The following is a 25,676-nucleotide window of genomic DNA, read 5'->3' as shown; positions in this document are numbered from 1 at the left end:
TACTTACAGCTTTGTGGGTGGTCAAAATTAGCTATTTTAGTTTAACTGATAGAATTCAGATTGTCAGATTTAATTATTAATGAAAATACAATAGTATCTGTATCTACATGGAAGAAATTGCATTCATATCTTATTTGAAAAATGAGTTATGTTTCACTATGTACAAGTTATACTTAAAATTTCTGTTCTTGACTTTTATTATTTAATTATACACAGACAGTCCCCGACTTAGGATTTTCCACTTTACGGTGGTATGAAAGTGATAGGCATTCAGTAGAAACTGTACTTCGAATTTTGAATTTTGATCTTTTCCTGGGCTAAGAATTGCAGCGTGATACTCTCTCATGGTACTGGGCAGCAGTAGCAGCAGTGAGCTGCAGCTCCCAGTCAGCCACGTGATCATGAGGGCAAACAACCACTTACAACCATCCTGCGCTCATGCAACCAGTCTGTTCTCTACTTTCAGTATAGTATTTAATAAATTATATGAGAAATTCAATACTTTATTATAAAATAGGCTTTGTTAGATGATTTTGCCCAACTGTGGGCTAATGTAACTATTGTGAGCATGTTTAAGGTAGGCCAGGCTAAGCTATGATGTTCACTAGGTTAGATGTATTAAATGCATTTTTGACTTAAAGATATTCTTAATTTACCATCGGTTTGTTGGGCTATAACCCTGTCATAAGTCAAAGAAGATCTGTATTCACCAAATTTCTTTGGAAACCTTTATTTAAAAATATAATGATACAAGTATATCTTTGAAATAAGAATTGGAAATATAGGATTAGTCTTTGACAAAGATTTGTAAATTCAAAATTTATTTTTCTTTAATTTCCTCCAAACACCTTTACTTCCTTTTCAGTGCCTCTTTTATCCATTCCTATGGAAAAGAAGGGTCCCATTTTTTCTCAAAGAAAAGTATATAGCAAAAGTCTTAACGGACCTTCACTTAAATGAGTTGGCAGATTGACCAATATTCTCCAACTTTTCTATAAAGCTTTGAATATTGGCAGCTGATAGGCTATTCTCTAGTGAGCCGACATGCTTCTCCTTCTCCAGCAGAGTGGTGTCCTGTCGAGTTGTCACCCTCTTTGCTCCTCAACATGTGTGCTTGTTATTGTAATTGCACAATTTAATTTAAAAATATATGAGTATAAAAAAGGAGTATTTCTACAAAAACATAGTTAAATGTTTTGAAAATAGTCCATATAGTTTAATTGCTAAAATAGAAAAAAGGAGCTGTCAACTTAGGTGTGGCTGAGATAATTTAAAGAATCTAGGAATCTACGTCAGACTGATATGCAAATGTCTCTAAGTTCTCATCTGCTTAAAAATAATTGGATATTGTGTATAATGAATTGTATGTTGGGCTTTCTAAGGAAGGCTCAGAACTCTAATCTGGCGGCTCTAGTGCAAATAAAGGCCTTGACCCCAAATCTTCCCCATGTGGGAAGGTTACATCAAGTAACAGATGGGTGAAAGTGGAGGAAAAGTCAGATGTTGGGGTATTGGGCACTTGTAAGGAGAAATTTTCTTCTGATCAACCTGTTGTTCAAAAATTTACAAGTGATTTTCCTTTTTATTGATAATGCCAATTTTATTGCAGGTTTGTCATACCGTGTAGTTGAAACAGTTCTTCAAAATGATGACATAAAAAAACAGAGCATGTGGCAATAGAGTAAAAAAATTCAAAGAGGAAATTACAGTTACCTTAGGCAGTAATACAACTAGAACTAACAAACTAAAGTTTTTTATAGGCAAATTCACAAATCCTAGAACTTTAGAAAAATATACATCATATGATTTTTTTTTAGTTTTTCAGCCAGATGGACTCTAAATTATTTATAGGATTTTCCCCATTAATATGTACCTTCAGCATAGAAACACTTGTAAATAAACTTACTGAAATGAACAACCTGCTCCCTGTACATTGTTTCTTCACATCCCTGTCCTGAGGAGGACCTTAGAGAAAGTGACCTAAGCCATAGTTTTGCCATGGAATGTAATGTCCTTGCTCCGACCTTTGAATCAGATTTTGGATTGTTTAAAGAGCAGATATGGAAAAAGAGTTTTAAGTTTGGATTTGGGGAAAACAGTGTAAGACAGGACTAATAGTCATATAAAATAGATGACATCAAACATTTTAGAAATAGTATAGTGGTAGAGAGCAAAATTTCCACGTAAGCGTTTCCAGAACCTTGGTGAAAACTGTAATCTAATAATATCCTGAATTACAAGGAGATTCTGAAGGACATGGTTTGTTGTTGTTGTGTATATGTTTTTAATTATCTCAAATTGACTTTTGTCAATTGATAAGACACTAATGTATGGTACACCAATAGTCACAGGGTTTTTTTTTAGATAAAACTATGGATTATGCAGAAACCATACAGGTTGTGACAGAAAAGGATGGATTCAACATGAGGAGGAGGAGGAGGTAAGAGCAATCCAGAGCCAAAAATTACTCATGTCATAGTTACAAATGCCCTAGAAATAGTTCTATGTTGTATTGAATAAGTCTGAATCACCATTCAGAAATACTAATAGATGGGAAGTACCAGTGCCAGGAAAATTTGTATTTCTTCTAAATAATGTCAAATTATTCACTTTATTATCAATAAATGGACATTATTTATTTTGAAATGTAATGTCTAAAGTGTGTGTTTTGTAATGATTTCCTGTTTATCTGGATTTTTATTAAATGAAGAAATGGTTCCAATCACACTGGATAAGATAACCTCTACTGTATTTAATTCATCTATTTTTTCCCACTCTAGGCCACACATAGTATGATGTGTTTGTAAAATAGCTTGTATTTTGAACAAATAAAATAAATGTTAAATAATATTTGTAAATTAATTTGTAACTGTATGGATCAGGAACTGTGGTCTGGATGGGAGAGTGAATTTAAAATTTTGACCTCAAGATTTGGTTAAATTTCACCACTTCTGTGTATGCTTAAGTTTATAACTGGCCATAAATAATTGTTAGATTAACATTCTGTCATTCATGTGAAAGTCTGTTTAGGAAAGTTGCATTAATTAAGCTTGTTGTTTAATGGTTTAATTTTAGAATATTAAGCAGAGCAACTGAAAGTACTGTAGATTCTATTTATCATGGTTGTGTAGCTTTTAGACTTTGGGGAAATCCAGTTTTTAGAATTAACACAGTGATTCATTATGTCAACAGTGCATTAATTAACATTTTGTAGCAAAACATTTATTAATAACTTCATATTTTTGTATAAGTTATAAATTTTAGATCAAATAATAAAGTAAAACTGGCATCATTCATTTGGGGAGAGGAAACATTGCAGAACTTGAGTGATTTTTCCAAATAATGTGTCCCCTGTAACTTGAATGTGTTATCTTTATCCCTAATGGTATTTTGAAATACATTGATGTGAATTTCTTACACTTTATTTTAATCATAAAACTGTTTTAATATTTTAATTTTTTATAATGTCATATGTGGTATGGTACACATGGTGTGTGTGTGGTTTGTTCTTGTTTACCACCTTATTCACAACACTAGTGTGGAATGAATGAATGAATGATTAAGAAACAAGAGAGTAGAAATGTATAGTCTAAAATTTAAAATGTATACCTTCAAAATCATACTTTTAAGTTATCTTGATAAAAAACTATATTCATCCAGCAAATAGAAACATATGCCTAAGAAATTAAGAGTATTTGGAAATAGGTGTTTTATTCTTCATCATTATTGTTCACATCCAAAAGTATCCTCTTGGAGCCTCTTGTCTGATTATCTTCTGTGGATCTGATGATTCTAGTATTTTCTTTTGTTTTAAAAGTTCCGATTTACCTCATTTCTTTGTATAGATATTATTCTTTATTTTTTAAATTTTAAAGTGAAGTATAGTTGATTTACAGTGTTGTGTTAGTTTCAGGTGTACAGCAAAGTGATTCAGTTATACATACATTTATTAATATATGTATATATGTATATATATACACAAACATATGTGTGTGCGTATTTGTGTGTGTATATATACTCTTTCAGATTCTTTTCCCATATAGGATATTACAAAATACTGAGTATAGTTCCTTGTGCTATAGAGTAGGTCCTTGTTGTTTATCTATTTTATATATAGTAGTGTGTATATGTTACTCCCAAATTTCTAATTTATCTATGTTGTGTGTACAGATATTATTCTTGACACAAGGCATTTATTAGATATGGACAACAGCAGGCAGCAAAGAGACCTGCCCGAAATGGGCAGAAACCTGTTCTTCTCTTTCTTTCATTCTAACTCTCAGAATAAGCTTTATTTAGCTTGTAGGTTAATTTTAAAAGAAACCTCTTTAAATTATGACTCAATAGGTTGATGAAGCTGGGAAGTCTGTGTTTTTCCCGAAACCTATAGGGTGCTTTTGATTATCAGTCAAGTTTAGAAATCACTGATTACAATTAACTTCCTTACGATTTGCTAGTATGTTTAATTCCAAGCAGAGAGAAAATGGAAAAAAAAAATTAAGGTCAAAAAGTGTCTTTGGAGATGACATAACTTTTATTTTACTAAAACAAATGTTTTTTTAAGAACAGTTTTCCCTGCCTTTTTGTTAACAAGATTCAGTGATGGCTTAGAGAGCTAAAAACACCTTTGGGATGGATTCAGAAGATCCAAAAGATACGGTGATGAAATGTGATTAGCAAGCTGTAGGGGAGGGTCACAAATGTGTGATGTTGAAGTCTCTTCAGTTTGAAACCAATTTCAGAGTCTTGAACTCGATCCAGTAGATAGTATGTATGCTACAAATGGAAAGATTAAACTGGAGCAATATAATTAGGGTAAGCCATTGCATCTGCACTTGTATCGCAGCAACTGAATTTGAAACCAGCTGCAAAATGGTGACTAATCTCTCTGGCAAGCCCACATGAGAGTGTAGTACAATAAGCCAGCTTCAGCCTCACAAGTACATGTGCCTTCAATGCGCCTCTGAGCAGGTGATGGTGATGATGCAATCTGATTATACTTTTGAATGTATTCTAACCACAGTCAACAGTTGAGTCTCACAAGGGATTTCACAAAAGACTTCAAACCAACTCTAGATTTTTTTTCACATAGTTTCAAGGCCATAGGAACTAATATATATATATTTACTTTAGTGACTGTAGTACATTATAGTACCTTATAATCTTAAAGTTGAGAAGTTTTAGTTGATTTTTACATGTGAAATAAAGAGAAAAATAATGTGGAAAGAAGAAGGTACTTGAACTTGGAGCTCTTATTCAGAATTGTTCATGACGGCTTATACTGATCAATTAAATTCATTAAGCTGTCCAAACTGCTTAATTCTGTGCAAAAAGGAGATGGTGAATCGGTGAGCTAGGAAGTGCTTCAGTGCTGCACTAACCTTTCCATATTCAGAGATGCACCTCCGTAGCTTTATAGCCTGCCCCGATGAGGTGATTTTTAATAGTGTCTTGCATACTAAAGGTATTTAATAAATATTCAGTTTGACTTGGACTCAAGCCTTTGTTTTTCATCTTTGAAGGGAATGGTAGTTTCTTCCTCCAGTGTGCCACAGAGGGACATGGTGAGGATGAATAGAGAGCCATCTGTTCGAGAATGTATGTCATCTTTGGAAAAAACTGCTGCAGGACCTAAAAAATAGTCACAAGTATTATTTCAAACGAGTAATTCAAAAGTGGAATGGTTAGAAATTGCTTGTTAATCTTAAATTTAAATATAAAAATATGATATAGTTTGCAGTAAAGGACATGAACTCCACAAGACCATTAAAATAGAACTTGCAAGTTGTAAACCCCTAATAATAAAGGGGGAAAGGGAGTGTAAAAACCCTACCTGGTGGTCCTGAAGCTTAGTGTTCATCAGATTCGCTTTGAATGCTTGTCACAAGTGCATATGTCTGGGCCTCATCCCCATCAATTCTGATTTTGTTGGAGTGGGGCCTAGACACCTGGGATTTTATTCATCTCCCTCCCTAACCCTCCCACCCAGTGATTTGTGTGTGTGTGTGTTTTGTGTGTCAGTCCCACCCAGTGATTTTGACACACACTAACATTTGAGACACACTGCCCCACACTACTGTAGTTATAGTATACACCACTAAGTATAAGTAGACCACTATAGTCTGGAGTACTAAAGTTTAGTAATTTGCAAACAAAAGAAAACTTTTCACTGACATCAGGAGAAACAAGTTTTTCTCATGGTAATTTAAAAAAGGCTTTTTGTAAAAACATAATGATTATTGTGTTCAATAGTGATTTTGTAAAAGAAGCTAATATTTTTCATGTTTTTATTTAAACTTTTAATATACATAAAGGGCATTTTATTGAAGGACTAAAAGCCTTTAGTGAAGTGAATTGAGTGGATTGGGTGCAGGTATGCTGCCTTCTAGTAATTTCAATTTATAGAAAAGTAGCATTTAAGCTCTCTGGAGGAACGAGTTGACTTGTGTCCCCGCAAAAGATAGTTTAAGACCTATTAACCTCCACTACCTCTGAATGTAACCTTATGGAAATAGAGTCTTCGCAGATGTAATCAAGTTAAGATGAGCTCATACTCATTATAGTGAGCCTTCCTCCAATGACTGGTGTCCTTAAAAAAAGAGAGAAATCTGGACACAGACACGTACAGAGAGGTGAAGGTCGTGTGATGAGGAAGGCGGAGATTGGAGTGATGCAGGAACCCTAAGGAATTGCCAGCAAGCAACGGAAGCTGGGAAGAGGAGGAAGGGTCCTTCCCTAGAGACTTCAGAGAGAGCACGGCCCTGCTGACACTTGATTTCAGGCTTTTAACCTCCAGAATTGTGAGAGAATAAATTTCTGTTATTTTAATCCACTAAGTTTGTGGTACTTTTTCTTATGGCAGCCCTAGGAAACTAATATAGCATGTGAAATGGCTCTTCTCTTACTTGGATTTTTGACCAAAACTAGATAGAAGAAAAATGTGAAAGTTTCTTTTCTCACATATTCTGTGTGTATATAGGTGTTCATGTGCTTTGGACCTGCCACTGTGGCAAGTTGGAATTCTGTTTGCAATGTCAAGGAGACAGTCTAGTACTGTTACGAAATGAAAACCACTCTACTTCTGCATGATTATGAGCCATAGGGGTTCCTGCCATTAGAACCCAGTTTTTCTTAAAAAGATGCTCATGTATTTGAATATAAGTACTAAATGGTGATGTCAGAGTGTTATCCCAGCGGATAAGGAAGAGACTTATTCTTAGCCGGAACTGGTCTTCCTGGAATGAAAATTCCCCTTCACCTCAGGGAAGCTCTCTACAGTCAGTGAATCAACCTTTTGTGCTGCTTCTTCCTCCTCTCTCTGATCCTCTGTGACTGCCTACAAGGATTTTGGCTACTATCCTCCCCATGATTTTATGGAGCTTTCCATCCAAATCTGTTCTCTTCTGTTGATCCAGTTTCCAGCTCTCTTGGTGCCTTTTATTCTATTGTAAAATTCAAGGTGAAGAGTACCAGCTTGAAGCTACTCAAACTGATACATGTTCAGATACGTGTGCACATCTAAAGTTGCTTTTTTGAGGAATAATTTGGCCTGAACTGAAGGTATCCTAAGGCCAGCTCTACCTGGAGATAGAATACCTCTACCTAAGAAAATCTTGGCTCTGGTACTTCTCTGGTGGGGGACAGTAGGCAAGTCATTTAATCTCTTTGAGTGTCAGTCTCCTCGTTTATAAAATTGAGGTGATAAAACCTATCTTTGAGGTTGATGCATGGATTAAGTGAGTAGCCATATCTGGCATATATGAAGCCATTGAGAAATAGTATCTCTGGCTGCTATAAGAGTAGTATCAAGATTACATCAGCCTTTTCGCTATGTTCATTTATATATATATTCATGTATTTATTCACTTATTCATTTATTCATTTGACAACGTTTATAGTGGGCTTGCCATATGCAAGTCACTTTGCTAGGCATTGGGAATAAATGGTGATTATGATAGATGACAGTCTGTGCCCTCACGGAAATGAGAGTCCAGTTGGAGAGACAAACATTAAAGATATGATCACCTGAATAAGTGTAAAACTACAGTGTTAATAAGTGCTATGAGAACAGATGACCAAGTGAGGAAGTTTGAGGAAGTCTTCCCTAAGTAACACTTGAGAGTGAAAACATGTGTAAGAGTTAACTGAATAGAGAGGGAATGGAGAGGAGAGGGTTCCAGACAGAGGGAATAGGAAATCAAAATGTCCCTTTGGTGGGAGGGCACATAGAGCACTTTCGGTGAATTGGAAGGAGGCCCTTAGGCTGATGCGCAGAGAGCCAGGAGGGGGTGTGGAACTTGATGAGGCTGGAGAGTTAGGCAGACCCAGATCATGCTAGACCTTGTGGGCCCTGATAATATCTTTATCTTAAGAGCAGTGGAAGCCATTGATGAAAATTAAGCATGGGTGAGGGTGACGTGAACAAATACAGGTATGAAAAGATGCTCCTCTATTTTCTTCCATTAATTGAAAGGATTCAGCCCTCTCAGATGGGTGCTGCTCATTCTAAATGTGTGTGTTTAGGACTTGGTTTCTGTGATCAGGGTTGTTCTGCTGCTGCCACTTCAGTCCATTTTTCTTCTACCGCATTAATAAGGACACCATGCTCTAAGCTCCATACCAGCTGCCATCCTCTACTTGCTCCAGATTTAAAGGGCCCTTGGACTTGGCTTTTTCCCCTTCCCAGCTCCTATAGTCAGCCTAGGTATCTCTAACATTCATGATAATGCCCCAACTAACACCCTCGCCTCAATCCCTTGTTCTCCAAAGACTTTCTATGCCACTGACATTTTCCTTCTCTGTTCCGGCAGCTCTCCGATGTGGCCTTGGTCTCGAATATATGCTCACTCAGAATGATGCCTCCTCTGAAGTCTTAAATCTTAAACCCAGGGATCCTATTCTCTGATGTCATGTCCCTCTTTCATGCCACTATTCCTGCTTGTTCATCTAACTCATTGAAAGCTTTATTTCAGTGACTTCCTGACTTCTTGTCTAGCCTGAAGTCTGCAGTCTCTCACTGCAGTGTTGTAAGATCAGGTCTCTCAATTATTCTGATCCCTGCCAGTTTTCAACTCTGGATAAAGCCAACCCTTCCCTTTATCTGCTCCTGCCCCCAGGCTACTAAGCATTCCTGAAGAAACCATCACTGTGCATACGGGCACTGTAATGCATTGCTGCTTCCTAGTTATCTGAGCTGTCAACTCTTTTCTGGTCCTTTCTTATCAGCATTGTCTTAACAGAGTGGATGTCAACTTTGCACGTTGGAATCACCTGGAGGTGTTCTTAAGCATACCAGTGCCTTGGTTCCACCACTAAATGTTCTGATGTAATTGTTCTAGAGTACATTTTGCATGGTGAGACACTCCCCACGTGATTCCAGTGTTCAGCCAAGGTTGAGAACCACTGTGCTACTGGACCCGCAGAGGCTGACGGACTTGTTCACATCTTCTTGGGCTTTCTTCTGGTACTCATGCTAAGCAGATGATCTTGTCTCGTCAAACTCCTTTTCCTTTCTCTACCTTTAGACCTACTTATTTTTAATGGCATCCATACTTGCCTAGTTCATTCCTATTTTAGAGAAAAAAATTGCCTACATCCCCATATTTGACCTCTTCAAAGGTGCACTGGGTGTCAGTCTCTCTCTCCTCCTCCCTTCCTGATCTGAGCCAAGTGACCTGTTATGAATGATTGAGCTTAAAAAGTAAGCATGTGCTATCAGCTTATGAAGCATGAATTTTCTGTTGAAAAAAAAAAAAGAACTTGGGGAAAAAGCAATCAACCTGAGTTTAAGCAATATTAAGCAGAAAAATGAAAGATGATGATTTTCAGAGCAAATAATATTCGATGGAATATAGTGAGAAGTGATACCTGAAAGATGATTGAGACCAGAGAGGGGCAGCAGCTGGAGTGGGAGGTGGAGCTTTGCATATTTTACTAAAATTGTTGAACTTCGATTTTCAAATACTTTGAAAGTATTTTCTGTCTGAGTGCAAGGAGCAAAAGGATCAAAAATATGCTTTAAGGACAGAATTATGGTCACAGTATGGGACATGGTCTGTAGAGAAAATATGTTCGAGACACAGAGGACCTTTGGGAGCCATTTGCAATGGTCTAGTCAAGAAGTGGTGAAGTCCCGGACGAGCATAATTAAGATGAAAGGAGTAAAAAACTGCTTCTAGAGATATTTTTAGGGGTAGAATCAAGACGATCGTGTCATTTTACATTTTAGAGTGTTATGTCAAGACTCGTAGGTATTTAATTTGCTATTAGTAATTAACCCCAAAGATTCTGCTAAATTGCCTATTATTTATAGCTACCTACCTTAGTTCATTCAAGTGCTACAACAAAATCACTCTAACCAGAGTGGCTTATAGCAACTGGCCCAATAAAAGACTTTACAGAACAAAGTTTTTTTTAAAGAATACATATCTCTTCTATGGAATGGGATGTTACACCAAGTTTAAAATATACTATTTGATTAGTGATTCAGAATATTTTTACTAGTCTATTAAAATGTATGAAAGAAACCTGAAGTAGAAAAATATCATAATCAGGAGAGGTGTGGTGGAAGGGTTTGGACCGTGGATACAAACTGGATTTGAAGCTTAGCTCCTACCCAGACTGAACTGGTGACCTTAGGCATGTTGCTTAATATTGCTGAACTTCATTTTCCTTATTGATAAAATAGAGAAAGTTAGGGCTTCCCTGGTGGCGCAGTGGTTGAGAGTCCGCCTGCCGATGCAGGGGACACGAGTTCGTGCCCCGGTCTGTGAAGATCCCACATGCCGCGGAGCTGCTGGGCCCGTGAGCCGTGGCCGCTGAGCCTGCGCGTCCGGAGCCTGTGCTCCGCAATGGGAGAGGCCACAACAGTGAGAGGCCCACGTACCGCAAAAAAAAAAAAAAAAAAAAAAAGTTAGAAGAGCCACCTGATAGGACTGTGAGGAATATCTGAGGTAAATATCAGCTATTATTATTTTGTATTATATAGTCAATTTTAGATAAGTATTTTTATAGCTTCTGCTTGGATTACTTGCTCTAGCTGTTGGGAGTCAGTAAAATATTCTTGTCATTTAGTAAGCAAATGCAATGAGTAGTTCATGTCCCTTTTAAGAAAGTATTTAGTGAACTGATATGTTTGACTCTTGGTTAATGTGAAAATGTAGATTCTCCCATGAAGTTCTAGTTGAGTATTTTTTCCTGAAAATCGCTTATTGTCCGTAACTGCTATAATCAATAAATTCTGTGAAAAGAAAGAAATAGGCAGAATAGTAAAGTGAAAGTAGAAACAATTATTATTTTTTCAGTTCTTCTATTTTTCAGACCTTCTATTTTCAACCCTTCCATGAATTCATCTGGGTAGCAGTTTCCTTTTTGATGATTACGTGTCCAAATTATCTTTTGCTGTGTAACAAACTACCATAAACTTAGTGGCATAAAACAGTGATTTGTTATCTCTCATAGTTGTTATCTCTCATAGTTCTGTGGGTTGTCTGGGCTTAGCTGGGCAGTGCTTGGTTGAGCTCTTTCATGTGGTTGTAATCAGGTGTTGGCTGGGGTTGCTGTCATCACAAAGCTCGACTGGGCTTGATGTCCAGAGTGGCTTACTCTCATGGGGGCTGGTTGATTCTGGCTCAAGCTGACGCTGTGAAAAAGAGAACCTGTATGTAGCCTCTCTGCATTGCTTGGGTTTCTTATAAAATGGTGTCTGGGTTCTAAGAGTTAGCATTCAGAGAGGTAGGAGGTGAAGCTACCAAGCCAGTTAAGAGCTACACTTAGAACTGGTATAGCATCACTCTCACCATGTTTCGTTGGTTAAAGTAGACTCAGGGTGATCTCAGATTCAAGAGTATGGCTAAGTAAATGCTAGTTCTTAATGGGGAAATGTGGCTAAAAAGAACATGTGACAGGAGATTTGGTGGCCAACTCTGGAAAATAACATTTGTCACAAGCAATAGGTACAGGAAAGGTAGAGAAGAAGGGGATTGCAGAAGCTACCAATATTCAATTAACATTAAAAATTAATAAACTTTCATTTTGGAATAATTTTAGACTTACAGAGAAGTTGCAGAAATGCTACAGAGTGTTTCTTTATATCCTTCATCTGCACCTAACATAGCTGTGGGAGATTTGTCAGAACTGTGAAATTAACATTGGTATAATACTATTAACTAAACCACAGACTTTATCTGGATTTTACCAGTTTTTCTACTGATGTCCTTTTTTTGTCCCTGGATCAAATCCAGGTTACTGCATTGTATCTAGTCATGTTCTGTTTTAACATGTTAACCAACCTCTCTCTTGCACTGATTTTTCTCCTTTCACAACCCATTAGGAAATGGTTTGCTTATAAAAATACGTTTTTATAAATTGTACAATTTTACAAACATGGCCTAAGTCAATTGGAGAATCAGTGATCTCTAAAATATATTTTAGCCTTTTAGGATGCTGTAAAATATTTTCTAATGAGTTGCTATTAGTCTTCTAACATGGGAAAAATAATAAAAATTTCTAATAGAAATGTATAACATCATGGCCATTTTGGGTGTTTTTAAAATTCCATGTTAATGTTAAACCTTAATCTTTGTTGTATTTGTGACAGAAAAAAAATAAAAATGACTTAAATCAGTGTGAATAAGACTTTAACATTGCAGTTTAAATTTATAGACTTCAACATAACCACCCTTTTTTGGTGATCAACATTCAGTCTGATTTTCCACCTCATTGAAAACATTCTCCAGCTGCTGCTGAGTGATTTCATAAATTGCATTCATGATCCTGGCTTGAAGTTCCTTTAAAGAATGTGGTCTGGATGAATACACAGCAGTTTTAACACAGTTCCATAAAATATAATTCAGTGGGATAGGTCAAGTTTAAAGCTGCACAAGGATTTCATAAACACCCTGAGTAGATGGGCACTAAAACTCTGAATGTGTTATATGGAAAAACTTTATAAAGGATGGCAGTGTTCCAAATGTAGATTAAGTTGGTCATCTATGAAACAATTCCTACTACTGATGGTTCTTAATAGTACCACCTGCTAGTTCTTTCATATTAAATTGTGTGAAATAACACATTCTGTAAACTGATGAACTACTTATTTATTTAATAAATCCATCAATGAAAGAAACCTCTGTCATTAGAAATGGAGTTATTTATTAGACCCAAAAGGTCTTAAGCCAGAAATGTCAGGCATTTTTGTGCACAAAGAGTGTTGCAATCTGGCATTGTTTTTTAAAACAGCAGCAAGTAGCACACCATACCCAGTTGGTATGTTTGTCCCTTACCTGGCAGGAAACTCCAGAGTCTCCGGGTAATCAGCTCAATGCCAAGTTAAACCTCGGAAGGACATCAGTGGTCTTGGTGTATAGTTCTGAAGAAACTACTAGGCTATAAGTATGCACTGAAGGCTGACATTTTGAGTGCTTCACTGATGCATTTCCTTTGTCGATTTTATTTATTGGTTTAGTGAGAGTATCTTTCACCCAGCCATGACAATTGTTATTCTGCAAAACAAAGCAAACCAATATAAACTTCATATTCCTAAATTAGAATTGTGGTGCCCTTGTTAGTAATAGCCATTGCTCATGTTTTGAAATTAATGTGACCACATGAAATAGATGCTACACAGAAAACTTAGCAATATGTGATAATTATGCATACACAGGCTGGTATGTCACCAGCCACTGTGTAGAATTAATCCCAGGGCAGTTTTTACTGCTAGCCATTCATGTCAATTGAAGTTAGGTATTCTGCTAAAATACTTTAATAATTTTCAGCTCTGTCACTGAACCTTTCTTTAAATGTTTATAAAAACATGTGAATTGTTTATACTTATGTATTTTATATGCTTAATATACTTCATTTGTATTAGTAGCTTGGAAATGTCTTCTTTTTTTTAATTCCTCTTTTTTTTTATTGTGGTAAAATATACATAAATCATATTTATTTTAACCATTTATAAATATGCAGTTCAGTGGCATTAAATACAGTCACAGTGTTGTGTAACCATCACCGCTGTCTGTAACCAAAACTTTTTCATCATCCTCAACAAAAACTCTTTAACCATCAAACAGTAACAACCCCATTTTGCCTCCCACCAGCCCTTAGTAACCTCTATTCTATTTTCTGTTTCTATGAATTTGCCTATTCTAGGTACCTCGTGTACGTGGAATCTACAATATTTATCCTTCTATATCTGGCTTATTTCACTAAACCTAGTGTTTTCAAGGTTCATCCATGTTATAGCATGTAACAAAATGCCATTCCTTTTTTGGCTTAATAAATCCCACTGTGTGTATATACCATATTTTGTTATTCATCGGTTGATTGACACTTGGGTTGTTTTCCACCTTGTAGCTATTGTGAATCATGCTGCTATGATCATTGGTGTACGAATATTTGTTCAAATCCCTGCTTTCAGTTCTGTTAGATGTGCAGCGTAGGTAGTAGCAGAGTTGTTGGATCATACGGTAGCTCTACGCTTAACCTTTGAGAAAGTGCCAAACTGTTTTCTACAGTGTCGTCTTGTTTTTAAACAATTATCACAAATTTTAAACATATACAAAAGTATACAAAATACTGTGAGTGTTCCTTGTATACCCATGAACTCATCCAGCTTTAATATTTACCAACTGATGACTCATGTTTTATCTATACCCCTACCTGTTTCACCCCATTCCATATTATCTTTTTTTTTTTTACATCTTTATTGGACTATAATTGCTTTACATTGAATCCAGATACAGCAGACCAAGACAGACTTCCCACTTATTGATAAAATTAGAGATTTCTGTCATACATAATATGAATATCTCTCTTTAGAGAAGAAAATATGAGTGTAATTTCTGGTTCTTTTAGATAATTCTGAACTTTTAATTTCCTCGCATTTTCAAAGGATTGTAATTGCCTTTTTCTTTTCTTCTTTTTTTTTTTTGTTATAGTTAAGAATTAGCAGTATATGCTTTAATTCCAAAGTATAGGGTTATTCTTCCCTACCTTTTAAAAAAACTTTTGATCCACGTTATTATTAGCAAAGTTATTATGATGTTACTGTAGAACTATAGGCTTAACTTAGAGCATTCTATTTGAGATACTGTCCTGGTTCTGTAATCCTAGGGAAACCATCGTTAGCTCATGGAGTCTCAGAGCTGAGTCCGAAGGTAGTGGGATTTGGGGAATGCGGTGTCAAAGTAAGCCATCAGATTTCCCCTAGTGTGGATGTGACTCTCCTCTCAGTTCCCAGAAATTCTCTGGTTTCTGTATCTCGGGGGGTTGTAGCCTTTGTTATTGGTAAGATTTTTTATTTTAACTTAAGGCCTTTAGATTTGAGCCCTTAAGAAGTTCATGAATATAGGAAGATTATGCTTTTAAAATTATCTTCCCTATTTAATTAAGCTATATTTTGGTGCTTTTACTTTCCAGAGTTAAATCTCTCTCCTAATTGGCTTTCACCTAAGTAAATTCAGAAGATTTGTCATTCTTCATTCTATGGAAAAGTGTATAAATGTTACTGTTCATTTGAAGCTTCATCATAGATATTCAAGAGCATGAGGCATATGGTTAGAATGAAGCCCTTTACCACACCATGCTGAAACCAAATGCCTAGCCTAAAAAGCTTTTATAATCTTCGTTGTTCTTCCATTCTCCCCCTTAAAAACGCAAGAGTTACCTACCATCTCCATTAATTTGCACTGCTACCTTATGTTTCTTTTGGTCATTGAAGCAAAATATGCCAATTAACTTTATTTTTTCATCCTAAAAGCAGTGGTTTTAATCCCAAATGCATTAACTAAAAATGCTTTCCAATCTCCCACAATGTTCAGGAAATAGCTAAGACCTAAGACTCTGATATCAAAAAGCATTTTAATTCAGTTTGAATTGTATTATATAGTAAATATAAGATCATGAAGTGTTTTACTTATATTCGTAAAAGTATGCTTAACGAGTGTGTTGTGAATAGGGTGGTGTTATTTTTGTAGTTTCTTTCATGGAACACTTGGGTTTCATAAAACCAGTGATGTAAAAAAATTTCCAGAAACACATCAAATAAATTACTGTTTAATAGACAATGATTTGTCCGTGAAGAGTGATTATACCTTAAATGAATATTGTTGCAAGGTCAGTCAAAGAGGAAAGTTGATATTGGTTGATTGATAGCATACCACTCTTGAAAGCACAGATATTATAGCTGGAAAAATCCTGTAAAGGTATCATATTTGAAGGAAAGATAGTATAATATAAAGGTAATTTTTAAAGGGACAATATATTGGTACATATTGTACCTTAATATATATAATAAAAATATATATTCTATACTAAAGACTAAAGATTTCAGCAAATTTTTAATCTAAGTCCACTTTTATAGTTTGTTATACACATTTCTTGGAGAACAAGTAGGGAAAAATCTCGTATCCTCGTCTCCAGATATGAATCTCTTCAGAATTAATTCTTACAAAGGCAGCTTTGGTTATGTTGACCCAAAAGTCTTATTCCTAATCTCCCCAAAAACTACCTGACTCAATTTAGGAGCTCTTGGGAACACCCATGAATTAGCTCCCATAGATTTTTTGCCATAGGAGTCATGTTCCTGAAAGTTTGTGCTGTCGTTAGGAATGGTTCTCTCATTATCTGTCTGTGATTGGAGAATTGCTTTGTCTGATAAAATCTTTTATATCTCCTGGTAAAGGGGAAGCTATGATCCTTATAACAAAGTGCTTTGCATTTAGTGAGAGAAGATTGTCTTTTGAGCATTGCGTCAAATGGACTTTGTGCTGTCCTTCCCAGTGACTTCAATGCCTTCTCTTGGAATGAAGGCTTTCCTGATTGCACTTGGAGTTTTCAGTGTTCTTAGTAGTTCAGGCTGCACTTAAGTCCTGATATAAGTTAGCCATCTCTCTCCTTAGTTCCCAGATGAATGCTACTTAACTATGACCTGAGATATTTGGTCTTTGAAGATGTCTGCTGGTCAGATCCTCTTCCTGAGACTGATCGCTTTGGATTTTTTGTAGCTCAGTTTTAAGATTGCTACATTTCTTCCTCCTAAGTTCCAGCTCTTGTGCGAAACCATGGATCTTCAGATTATAGCTCCATTTTTCTACCTGCCACTTTAATGAAGGTGGATTTAAATGCTTCTTCACCTGCTGAGTTTCTAGATGTCCTTAGATGGAGGAGTTCTGCTTATTTAGATGGCATCTGCTCACTCAGTACTTTCAAACATCTAGTTGTCTTTATTTATTTTATTCCAATGTGCTTTTCAAATTACTTTATTGATGTGCATGATAGCTCTTGTTTACTTGTTTTCAATTCACAGAACATGTTATTCTTCATCTCATCTGGTTCCTATCAATGTTTCTTCCAAAAAGTATTCTTTTTTATTTTAAAGTTCTCTCTTTGAATCCAAAAATTCTTTTCTTAACGTCTTCATATAGAGTGACAGGGCAAAATAGGAAGCAACAGACTCATTCCTCAGTGTGTTAAGGTGGGAGCCACTGTGTCTCTGAGCTTTTCCACAATGCAGAAGACAGATGCCATCCTCTGCCAACGCGTCCAGGACTGTTGGAGCCTGGCTTCCAATGGCCGCTCACAGAGCTGGTCACTTTCCATTCCCCGGTGGTAGGAAACAAGCTGAAAACAACTGGGGTGGCTGGAGGTCATCGGGACTCTGGTTTCCCCACAGACCCCACTGCTTGTCCAGCCACAGTAGCTGCCTCACTCCATGAGGGTGTTCCTTTCCTTGGATTGGGTCGCACCCCTGCCCCCCAGCTTTTCTAAAGCTACATTTTGAGAATCCTCTCACTTTTGGAGAAAAAGGAGTTAAGATTACTATGTGTATATATAATTTTTATATGTTAATTTTGGGGGAGCCCCATTGTCTATGAGTCAGACATCCGGAGTTGAATTTCAGCTCTGCTACTTGCCCGCTGGGACTGTGGTGAGTTAATTAACCTCTCTGGGCTTCAGTTACCTCAGCTGTGAAAGGATGATGATGACGTGGTGTCAGTAGGGCTGTTGAAATGTTTAGATCCAATAACTTATGTAAACTACTCAGCCCAGCACTGGGTACAGAATGGGTGCTCACTCAATAGCAGTTTCTCCTTCTCTCCAGCAGAATGCCAAGGTTTCTGCCCAAGCCCACTACGAGTTCTTACATCTGGGCTTTGTTTTGTTTTGTCCGTCATTTAATCTCCAGAGCAAATAACGTTTAGTCATGTTGTAGGATCAGAAGCCTGGAGCAAACAAACTACTACCACAGTATAGATTTACAGATAAATCAGTAAGAAATACTCAGTGTTATTTGATTCATTTCACCTCTGACAGTTTTATTTATTTATTTTTGATGACACACCAATGGTCATACTATTATTTTAATGTATACATTCAGATATGTAAAGTTTTAATTACCCTTATATTTTCATCTATCAGAAAGTAATTATTTTTGCTTTGTTGACTTATAAGGTTTTGCTGAATTGGTCTCTCTAAAGCTTGTCATATTGTCTCTTTGTATATAGTAACTTAAGAAAGAGTACAGAATGTGGGCAGGTAGCATAATTTTATAGTAGCCACATTTTAAGATAAAATGTAGAAACACCCTAATAATAAGGTTGGTACATTTGCTTCTTTTTAACTAATCCTGAATATTTTCTTTTTCTTGAAATGAGGTCTGTGTTTTTGGCTTTGCCTCTCATCTCTTTTGCGTGCGCTCAATAAACGTCTGTAGGTTTAACTTACAGAACTCATCTTGGGGTTTAATCGAGGTTTTCCTTACTGAATGGTGTTTCGTGCTTGGTAGGGGCCTAGTCTGAGTAATCCTTTTGGCTAATTGGACCAGATAATTTCCTGCAAGTTACCTGTGGTGAATTACAGTAGGAGAGCCCAGTGAAAACTGTCCACCCTAGTGACCAGGAGCTAGACCTCAGAGCTTATTAGAGCTGAATCCAGCTCTGGTTCACATGACATTAATTAGTTGTTGGTCTAGGCAAGTCAATTACTATCTTTGTGCCTCAGTTTTCCTATCTGTAAAGTGGAATAATAATGCCTAATTTATCAGATTGTTGTAAAGATTAAATGAGACAGTATATGTCAAAAACTTAGCCCAACACTTACATATACTGAGTCTTTAAGAAACCATAGCCATTATTATGTGATGGAAAATCCAGTGTTAACAAAACTTTATCTTATTGGTCACCTTAAAACAAAGCAACAACATAACCCAGTTTTTCATGTTTTCAATTGAGCTAATAGATTCTAAAGCCAGACTAATACAAAAATGTCTTTTTGATACATATAGGTTTATAGTTATTTGAATTGATAAAAGGGTCTGTAGAATGTTAAATAGTAGTTAGCTGTTGAAATAATTAATCCAGTTTCTTAAAGATGTTTAATATAGGACCAAAGCCTAGTATAGGCATTGGAAGAATTTAGTATACTTTTTGAAATTTTTCCAGTATTGGATCTGACTCACTGACTTGAAACAAACAAAACAGAAGCTTGTTCTCCCTGTGCCCTTAGTGCCAAGAAGTAAATCATTGCTATATTCATCAAGTCATAAAGCTTAAATCGTCTCTGAGTTGGACACCTGAGGGTAGTATTTGATGCTAACTACTGATTCAACCAGGGCCTGGTGATATTTAATGGACTGTTGTTCAAGGTCAGTTGACACTAGGTGCTGCATCAATATTAAAGTATTGCACAACAATATGGATGTATAAAAACTTCCATTAAGCAATGAATACAAATGAACTTTTTTTGTCCTTGTAACCAAATATGCTGTGGTTTACGGTTATGTAACCACATGCTCTGCATCAAGAAAATTTCCTTGCTTTAGCTTCACCAATAATTTGCCCTTTTTCTGAGCTACTCTTAGGGCTGTGGCTCCTTAGTCACAAAGCACACAGGCATTTCTTTATGTGTTTTTCCTGCTTTCCTATTTTCTGCAGGCCAGAACCCCTGGCTCTTATCCACTCTGGGGTGGTGCTAATGCTCAAAAATGGCACTGTCTTTGCACTTGATGGCAAAGTGCCAGCATTTCTTGTGCACCTGCTGTGTGCAGTTGCCTTGACATGGCTCCATTTGGAATTAGATGGTAGCTGCCAAAGGCCAAGCCATTGGCTTCAAGGTCAACATTCCCAGGTGAGATAGAGAACAGGGAAAGGAAATAAAAAGAAGGAGACAGGGTATAGGGAATGAAATCTTGTTGTTTGAATTCCTGAAAGAACTGGCAGCAATTTTAGGGAAAAGGGTAAGAAATTATTTTTACTTCTCAGCACCAGTATTCAGGTACAATATCTGAACAAATTATAAACTTTTAGAATAAATAAAATATTGCTTAACTGTTACATAAGTATTCCTTAAGTAGCTTGGATTAATGCATTTTTAAAGTAGAAAGTTAGCATAGTTTGTTACAATATCAGAGTTTTAATTTGACACACCACAGATGAGACCCTATAAATACTTAGTAATGAACTGCTGTCGCATCAGACATTTAATGTTTAATCACGTAGTCAATTTATATCTCACCGTCATTACCTTGCCTGGTCCCTGTGACATTCACCATATTGTCAGTAAGCTGCTGTAACCTCAAGTGAGATTTGGCATTTTTCCCCATTCCTAACACCTGCCCTTTCATGTAGTGCTCCAAAAACTGAGATAGTTCTTTGTAGCACACGTCAGTAGCTCAACAAGTGTTTCTTTGAAGCAACTGATTATTTACTCTTGTGCCATATGGTTTGACCTCGGCACATTTGCTGTCTAAAAACAGTCAGAAGTATTTTCAAAACTTAGATTCCTCAAGATCAGTTTTGTCAAGGAAGCTGACTGGTGTTCCTAATAACATAGCGAGTCAAGCAGTACGTTTAGAAAATCGGAATATTTACATCAGGATCAAAAGCTAGTTTTTCTTAAAATTTATATGTAAAAAAGAAACACTGTGAGGCTGTACTAATCAAGGTATTTCATGATCTTCAGAGAAACTGTAGGATTTTAAAATTGCCACTTTGGATTGATGATGAATTCATGAAGAGTAGAAGAAATGACCCAGCTTGCCAGTGGTTGGTTGGAGAAACTTATAAAGATGTTCAGATTCTACATATATGTCTGTACACAGGGGAGCCCAGAAGGTTAGCCAGGACTCGCCCAAAGAGAAATCTGAGTAAACTTGATAGTTCCTGTGTCAATGCGGAAAATAGAAAGGCAGCTTAAATAAGTCAAGACTGTTTAGCATCTAATTATTATGCAGTGAACCCCCTTCTTTCCCTTGATTGTTAAAAATTCTTGAAACCCTGGAATTGCTCCTACATTCAAGGCATGAGGCAGATTTGAAATTCTGCTAACACTTTGATTCGAGAACTGGCCAGTAGCAACTTTTAATAGGAAGCAAAGAATTCTGGTGTTTGGTCCAGACCTGTATTTTTTGCATTCACCTCAAAGGAAGGTTTGTGAGAATTTATGACTATTGTTTGTAATAACAACCTTTAAAAGTCAGCTATTCTCTATCCCCACCCAAATATATTTGCAAGATTACTTTTAAGTCCATAAAATCTATAAAAATCACCCAAATTCTCCTTCAAACTATTAAAATTTAGTTTTACACTGATTCTTACAAGATTGATGTTTTCTCTCCACAGCTTAGAATAATATTTTATTTGTCTTAAATTATTTCAGAATTTAAGTTGGTATTGCCTTTGTTGTAGAAATCTTAAATTCAAGAATTTTGAAATTTGGCAAACAAGTTCGAGTAGGATATACCTTTCATAACAGTTCATAACACTGTGCAGTCTTATAATCTGCCTTTTCCATCCTGAAGTGTCGTAACACTTTTTACAGTTTACTACGTGTAGCAGTCAGCTGATTCCTTAATCATTTTAGTATCTTTGAACTTTATCCAGCATCCATTTGTGTCTTGACACGTAGCTACCAGAATTAAAGACTGTTTGAGAGCAGAAATTAAAGTCTTCCTCAGCTAATGTTGAAATCAGGAATTCATTGTTTCTCCAAATCCTTTAAACCCTGACTTTTAGTTATGAATTTTTTTTTTTTTTTGCACTCCACTCATTTGATGGAAACATTAATTAAGGTAATAGCATGGCAGCATTTCCCAGTGCCACTGTGAGTCCCTGAGCAGCGGTGCACATTACATTAACTTCTTCAGATTATAAAGCCCCTATTTTGCACCGTGAAGCGGTAATTTCAGGGAATAGCGCTTAATGAAGTTCCCCCAGGTGTTGAACTTACTAGAGGAACTTTGAATTCCTCTTTTAAGTGCAAGGAAAAATAAAGTAGGAGGTTTGGCTTGTTTTCGGTTTTGTTTTTAACAGATTTTTAATGCAACGAATTAAAACAATTAGAACTATACTTCAATTTAAAAATAAATAAAAAACACATTAGAATGACAGTTCTGGTCCTCTCTGCCTATTGAGCCAACATTAACTTGAATAAACATGAAACCATTGGCTTGCTAAAAAGTAATTTTGGATTTTTCAGTTAACTGCCATTGATGTGATAAGGACTGAGCAAAACATGCATATCTCTTCTGAAAGTGGGACTACTAAGTATAAGACATTAAATCAAGTTACTAAAAATTTAACACCTTTCTAAAGTGACAAAACTATTTTTTACTCCTAAATAAAATACTTTCTTTTTTATTGTAATACAATTAACCACTTTATAATTACAGTTTTATTGAAGAAATCCTCCTTACCACCTTCCTCTTAAAACTTACTATAGTGATAAAATGCTGCTGTTAAACCACTACGGACGTGCTCCAAATGACATGGTGCCTGCTCAGATGTCCATACGTTGGTTCTCTACATCTGTGTCTCAGTTTCTGCTCTGCAAACTGGTTCATCTGTACCATTTTTCTAGGTTCCACATATATGCGTTAATTTACGATATTTTGTTTTTCTCTTTATGACTTACTTCACTCTGTATGACAGTCTCTAGATCCATCCACGTCTCTACAAATGACCCAAGTTCGTTCCTTTTTCTGGCTGAGTAATATTCCATTGTATATATGTACCACATCTTCTTCCATTCGTCTGTCAATGAGCATTTAGGTTGCTTCCATGAACTGGCTATCGTAAATAGTGCTGCAATGAACATTGGGGTGCATGTGCTTTTTCAATTATAGTTTTCTCTGGGTATATGCCCAGTAGTAGGATTGCTGGGTCATATGGTAGTTCTATTTTTAGTTTTCTAAGGAACCTTACTGTTCTCCATAATGCCTGTATCAATTTACATTTCCACCAACAGTACAAGATGGTTCCCTTTTCTCCATACCCTCTCCAGCATTTGTTGTTTGTAAATTTTCTGATGATGCCCATTCTAACTGATGGGAGGTGATACCTCACTGTAGTTTTGATTTGCATTTCTCTAATGATTAGTGATGTTGAGCAGCTTTTCATGTGCCTCTTGGGCATCTGTATGTCTTCTTTGGAGAAATGTCTATTTAGGTCTGCCCATTTTTGGATTGGGTTGTTTGTTTTTTTAATATTGAGCTGCATGAGCTGTTTATATATTTTGGAGATTAATCCTTTGTCCGTTGATTCGTTTGCAAATATTTTCTCCCATTCGGAGGGTTGTCTTTTGGTCTTATTTGTAGTTTCCTTTGCCATGCAAAAACTTTTAAGTTTCATTAAGTCCCATTCGTTTATTTTTATTTCCATTACTTTAGGAGGTGGATCAAAAAAGATCTTGCTATGATTTATGTCAAAGAGTGTTCTTCCTATGTTTTCCTCTAAGAGTTTTATAGTGTCCAGTCTTACATTTAGGTCTCTGATCCATTTTGAGTTTATCTTTGTGTACAGTGTTAGGGAGCGATCTAATTTCATTCTTTTACATGTAGCTGTCCAGTTTTCCCAACACCACTTACTGAAGAGACTGTCTTTTCTCCATTGTATATCCTTGCCTCCTTTGTCATAGATTAGTTGACCATAAATGTGTGGGTTTATCACTGGGCTTTCTATCCTGTTCCATTGATCTATATTTCCGTTTTTGTGCCAGTACCATATTGTCTTGATTACTGTAGGTTTTGTAGTATAGTCTGAAGTCTGGGAGTCTGATTCCTCCAGCTCCGTTTTCTTCCCTCAAGACCACTCTGACTACTCGGGGTCTTTTGTGTCTCCATACAAATTTTAAGATTTTTTGTTTTAGTTCTGTAAAAAATGCCATTGGTAGTTTGATAGGGATTGCACTGAATCTGTAGATTGCTTTGGGTAGTATAGTCATTTTCACAATATTGATTCTTCCAATCCAAGAACATGGTATATATCTCTCCATCTGTTTGTATCATCTTAAATTTCTTTCATCAGTGTCATAGTTTTCTGCATACAGGTCTTTTGTCTCCTGGGTAGGTTTATTCCTTGATATTTTATTCTTTTTGTTGCAATGGTAAATGAGAATGTTTCCTTAATTTCTCTTTCAGATTTTTCATCATTAGTGTATAGGAGTGCAAGAGATTTCTGTGCATTAATTTTGTATCCTGCAACTTTACCAGATTCATTGATTAGCTCTAGTAGTTTTCTGGTGGCATCTTTAGGATTCTCTATGTATAGTGTCATGTCATCTGCAAACAGTGACAGTTTTACTTCTTCTTTTCCAATTTGTATTCCTTTTATTTCTTTTTCTTCTCTGATGGCCGTGGCTAGGACTTCCAACACTATGTTGAATAATACTGGTGAGAGTGGACAGCCTTGTCTTGTTCCTGATGGTAGAGAAAATGCTTTCAGTTTTTCACCATTGAGAATGATGTTTGCTGTGGGTTTGTCGTACCTAGCCTTTATTATGTTGAGGTAGGTTCCCTCTATGCCCATTTACTGGAGAGTTTTTATCATAAATGGATGTTGAATTTTGTCAAAAGCTTTTTCTGCATCTATTGAGATGATCATATGGTTTTCATTCTTCAATTTGTTAATATGGTGTATCACATTCTTTGATTTTCATATATTGAAGAATCCTTGCATCCTTGGAATAAATCCCAGTTGATCGTGGCATATGATCCTTTTAGTGTGTTGTTGGATTCTGTTTGCTAGTATTTTGCTGAAGATTTCTGCATCTCTATTCATAAGTGATATTTTTCTGTGATTTTCTTCTTTGGAGTATCTTTGTCTGGTTTTGGTGTCAGGGTGATGGTGGCCTCATAGAATGAGTTTGGGAGTGTTCCTTCCTCTGCAATTTTTGGGAAGACTTTGAGAAGGATGGGTGTTAGCTCTTCTCTGTATGTTTGATAGAAGTCACCTGTGAAGGCATCTGACCCTGGACTTTTGTTTGTTGGAAGATTTTTAATCACAGTTTCAATTTCATTACTTGTGATTGGTCTGTTCATACTTTCTATTTCTTCCTGGATCAGTCTTGGAAGGTTATACCTTTCTCAGAATTTGTCCATTTCTTCCAGGTTGTCCATTTTATTGGCATAGCGTTGCTTGTAGTAGTCTCTTAGGATGCTTTGTATTTCTGCGGTGTCTGTTGTAACTACTCCTTTTTCATTTCTAATTTTATTGATTAGAGTCCTCTCCCTCTTTTTCTTGATGAGTCTGGCTAATGGTTTATCAATTTTGTTTATCTTCTCGAAGAACCAGCTTTTAGTTTTATTGATCTTTGCTATTGTTTTCTTTGTTCCTATTTCATTTATTTCTGCTCTGATCGCTATTTCTTTCTTTCTACTAACTTTGGGTTTTGTTTATTCT

The 25,676-nt window shown here is 36.2% G+C and overlaps 1 protein-coding gene and 1 pseudogene across 4 annotated transcripts in view; one reads left to right on the top strand and one right to left on the bottom strand.

The window, feature by feature from the left end:
* The window catches only part of UMAD1 (UBAP1-MVB12-associated (UMA) domain containing 1), a 242,159-nt gene that overhangs the window by 65,671 nt on the left and 150,812 nt on the right, over positions 1–25,676 (top strand). The window lies entirely within an intron of this gene.
* Positions 16,920–20,602, bottom strand: LOC114901803 (annotated as a pseudogene).

Source organism: Monodon monoceros, unplaced genomic scaffold, assembly GCF_005190385.1.
Source record: "Monodon monoceros isolate NGI ecotype Baffin Bay Population unplaced genomic scaffold, NGI_Narwhal_1 Super_Scaffold_2, whole genome shotgun sequence".
NCBI classification, from domain to species: Eukaryota; Metazoa; Chordata; class Mammalia; order Artiodactyla; family Monodontidae; genus Monodon; species Monodon monoceros.
The sequence above is the reverse complement of the archived record's forward strand: the minus strand, read 5'-3'. Positions and strand labels throughout refer to the sequence as shown.